General features: G+C 35.0%; 1 pseudogene; it reads right to left on the reverse strand.

The window, feature by feature from the left end:
* Window positions 1-2,720: 2,720 nt before the first annotated feature.
* Window positions 2,721-4,202, reverse strand: LOC140332561 (myotrophin pseudogene; annotated as a pseudogene).
* Window positions 4,203-4,910: the final 708 nt, after the last annotated feature.

Consider the following 4,910-nt stretch of genomic DNA (forward strand, 5'->3'; position numbering starts at 1 on the left):
TTTACTGAATAATGCTTAAAGGCTCTGCTTTATGTTTAATGATCTCAAATTTAACTAAATTGAAATAGAAATCCTCTGGTTTAAAAGCAGCTCAGAGATATGATAGATTTGAAAGTGTGATACAGACTGGAGCAATTAGGAATTGCAGTATTGCTGGGGGAATTCTGTAAACTATCCAAACACAGATCTGCATGCCATGTCATATAAACTGTAAATGTAATATTTTTCACAGCTGCCAGCTTTGATTCATTAAAATGAAGATGCCGTCATCTGTAATTTCACAGCCTTTTCCAAATTTGTCACACAATACAAAAATAAAATGCAAGGACTGACAATCATTTACTTACAATTTCCTGTAAGCAAATTTTTACAGTATAACACTATGTAACATCAGTAAGGATGATATTGGATGAGAATAAGAGTGATGATTTAAACAAAAAAGAAATGATTCAGAACTAGAAGAAACATTTAATTAAAATCCTATTAAGCTGATATACAATCTTCTGGCAGAGAAGATTGCTCTTTTATTTTAGAGCTGCCAAAATCCATTTTTCTTTTCTTCCCCCTATACAGTTCATTTTAACAGGTAATTTGGAAGCAAAAGTCCATTGTTTCAAGATTTAAAGAGGTACCTTCACTTTGACAGTATGTTATAATGACTGATCCAAACCACATACCCCCTTGCAGAGTAAATGCAGGTCATGAAGTTTACCCAAGCAGATAACATCACCCCAATGGCCTGACAACACATTCCACACACCAGTTTGCCAATAATTTGTTGCCTTTCCACTGAGATTAGGTTATGAATCACGTTCCCTAGTCATATTTTCCAATATATACACCCATTGGTATAACGTTTTCCAAGTCCACTACAGGCTAAGTTTGAAAGTTTACATTACTGTGTTAAAAGTCCACAGAAAACAGGTTTATTTCCATAAGAGATCAGAGACTTAAAAAAGACCAATGACTTTCGAAAGCTAATCCTTGTACCCTTCAGCAATGCTTGTAGTTCTAGAACAGTCAGATGAAAATGACTATTTATCTTCACAGTTGATAAGTGATCAAAGTATGGACCTATTACAATTTATTCTGTATTTAAAATCTATTGTTTGGGACATGATCAACAGCTGCTGTCAACCATGTTTTGAGTCACTGACCTAGAAAAAGCATTTAGCCTAAAAAAAAAAAATGAACTTTCATGATCAGGAACTTGGAAAGTAATAAAGTCACTGGATCAGCATAGCAGCCAAACAAATAGTATTCTCAGGCAATGGAAGTCCCCAAACGGGCTTTTAAAATAAAAACTCTATACCAATTTATTTTTTACTAGTAAATAAACAGATTGTTACAGATTTTATTAATATTGGTATAAAAGCACTAGCACTTTTTAAGATTTTTTTCTCCGCAAACAATAACAAATAACAATAAAAATATAGATACCAGTTTAATGTTATTTTTTTATTTATAAAATATATCAAATAACAACAATTTGCAAAACAACATGGAAATGTTAGTTGTATAATTTTGAATATAGTTTGGTAGAGTTAAAAAAAAATTATTTTGACAATATATCAAATTACTCTACTAAGACACAAAGTCAGGGAGTTTTCTTATACAAAGTGGTATTTTACAAAAAAAAAGAAAATATATTTTTTTCACTTTTTTCCAAATTAACTGAGTCCAAAGTGACCATCCACTGAATTTTTGTATAAAAGTATATACAGGGTGTCCCAAAAGTCAGTACAGACTTCAATTTTACTATTTAATTCCAGGTATTTTTCGGAGAGACTTGAGGCCATCAGCATGACAACTTTGTTTTTGTAGTTTTTATAGGCTTATCATTCCCATGGCTCGCCAATTGACATTGGAGCAGTGTTGCAAAATTGTCGTTTAGCAAGAAGTTTTTCAGTCTCCGACTGCAGTTAAGCGCAAGTTTGAGACGCTTTATGACCAATATACTGCTCAAACACGTAACACAATTTATGCTATGCATGGCAAGTTTCTTGAAACAGAATTTGTTCTTGGCAAACCATGCAGAGGAATGCTTGCAACTACTACTACCACCACCTACCACCGCCTACTACCACCGATGAAAACACTGAACTGGAGCAGGAGTTAGGGCAAAGCCTGAAAAAGTCCATCTGGGGGTGCTGCAATGGAAGTCTGCATTGACAAAAGCTTGATTCAGTTGATCCTTCAGAGAGTGATAAAGCTCTACACATTACAAAAACGACCCTCAGCTCTTGGAAAAGTTATGGGTCAGTGACGAGCCTTAATGCTCCTGTTCCAGTGCAGCCCTCTGGATGGACTTTCCCTGGTTTTGCCCTAACGCTTGCTCCAGCACTGACTTTTGGGACACCCTGTATTGTTGTAGTGAAAGACATTGAATTAGAGCCACTAGAGATAAAAAATACACTATAGACTAGAATAGAATATACACTGCTTGTCACAATCATTAAACTTGTATTAACTTCTCCAGACACTGATTATTTGGTCAAACTAATGATATGTAAAATAACTGGAAATAACATTAGTTATTAACATTCAAACGCATTTTATTTGAAAACGATCATGGAAGCCAAGGGAAACATGAGTTCTGAAACATAACTTTTAATTAATGTTTGAAAGGAAGCTTTTCACATTTGTTAGAAACAAATGAAACACAAAGTCAAGCCTCTAAGTGCCATACTAATTAAATTTGTTACTTCTTTAATTGATTTTGGAATCTATAACATCATTATCAGACAAATACTTGGAGATCACGTTGTTGTAGTCACACATTAATAGTTTCATCAAGTATGTTCTGTGATTAACAAGAAAATTAAAGCCAGAATATACTTATGAAAGCATAGTACTATCTAATTATTGTACTGAACTTTCTTTAGACTAATTTATGCAATAATTGTTTTCTCAGAACTTATTTTAGACTAAACATTTTTTTATTTTTTTTTTTAATCTTCCGCCCTTACTTATCTTTATTTCTAACATCTACCATTTGTGATCAGTTTTATTTGCAAATCATGAATGCTTTTTAGAATACAGGATCAGACAGGTCATTATTGCAGAAAGGAACAGGCTATGCCCCTTCTGGAATTATTCCTCCTACGTGCCTAAATACTCCGAGTATCTGGCAAAAAACTGAGCTGAACATGCGGAGTGTCAGCTTTGGTTGCCAGAATACCCAGCACATGCCAACTTCTCCTGCGCATCCCAGCCCGGCCAATCAAGATGGGCAAGGATCCTCTATGGGAAGAGAGGAATAAAGATGGTGGCACCCTATTAGTGAACAGGGTTAGGTAAGTAACTTGGGTTCAGTTCAGCTTTAAATACAAGCACTTGTTTTGTGCTTAGTAGATTCACAAAATAATTGTGTTTTCTTGTAATAATTGTGTGTCATGTCAAATGAATTTGAAAACAATAGACCCTCCTTAAATCACAAAATCTAGCTTGGTTGCCAAACTGGATCAAACAATCCCTAATATAAAGAGGAAGTTCTAATACCTCTTTTGTAAACAAGCTATGTTCTATAATTAGGTTCTCTGAAACATTCCTTTGAATGATCTTAAAATACCTCTGTGCTTTTGAGGACAGTGGTATGTTCCAAAGTATTGAAAAAGTTAGCAGAAACATTGGGCATTCTGTCCTATGTCTTGTTACTCTCTCATCTGTCACTGCATTTCCCCCCATTTTAGATGTAAAATATGAATGAATTTGCAGCAAAAACAAGGGAAATGAGAAGCAAACAATGCTGACAATCCCGTCCCATTAATGCAGTAGATCTTTAATTGACTGGCTGATTGTAGATTCAAGGGCACTTACTATTGCTGATCGGGTCCCTTCATATTACTGTCACCCCCTCATTTCAGGAGCAGCTTGATACAATTCAAATGTCCTTTGTAGGTAGCTGACAGAAGAGAAATGATGACATTTCATTCGATGATGTTTACCTGGTGCATGATATCTGCTCCCTTTGACAGTATTTCTTCTTGTCCACAGCCTGCTGCATAAAGTACAGACTTCAACCACTAGCGTCCAATTTATATCCTCACCCCTAGCAATGAATTCTTTGACAGCATCCAGGTATCCATTTTTCAAGGTCCACATCAACTCCTTGTCACACATGGCAGCAGATGTTGATTGTCCAAGAAGGGTCCTCCCATCCTGTTCTAGGACAATAAACAAATTATTGGGTATGATCCTGACTGGGTCAGCATAAAAGCCAGGCAACCAGTGTTTTCAGAAGGAGGTCAAAGATGGCATCCCAAATATTTCAGGTTTATTTTATACTATAAAATACTATAAGTATTTATCCATCCTCATCTCTCAATGGAAAATGCAAACATCCACATTTTAAAAAAAATCTAGAGTATTTTATTATTATAATAGCTATCTATTTGTTCTTTAGTTACCTAGGCAGTTCTAAAGATAAAGATTAAACATGTTTTTCATTTAGGAAAGAGCCGTCTACATCTTTTAAGGTGACATGAAAGCAAACAATGTGCCACTGAACTTTCTATATAGGACATTTATATATTTATATACATTGAGCATATCCAACCTCTGTGTGGGAAAAAAACGACATCTTAAATTAGTGTTGTGTCATGAGTTCAGTGCTATTCTGAACAATTCAAAAGAAGACCAAAGTATCAAATGCTCAAGTGGATTATAGAAGCATTGACGGTGTGTTGAAGCTGTTGTAGTCAGATGTTTGATGTCAATATATAGCAACAGTGGCTAGCTCTGATATAACCATGTCATAAAAAAGAGAAAGGCAATAGATTCTTAACAGAATACATTTTTTAAAGAGAAGTAAAAACTTTGATAATAACACCATGAGACACATGAGTACAACTTGCATTTATGGCCTTTGGCTGCAATCGAGCTTTAACACCATTCTGCTGTGCTTGGGT

The sequence above is a fragment of the Pyxicephalus adspersus genome, chromosome 6 (genome assembly GCF_032062135.1).
Source record: "Pyxicephalus adspersus chromosome 6, UCB_Pads_2.0, whole genome shotgun sequence".
Lineage (NCBI taxonomy): Eukaryota > Metazoa > Chordata > Amphibia > Anura > Pyxicephalidae > Pyxicephalus > Pyxicephalus adspersus.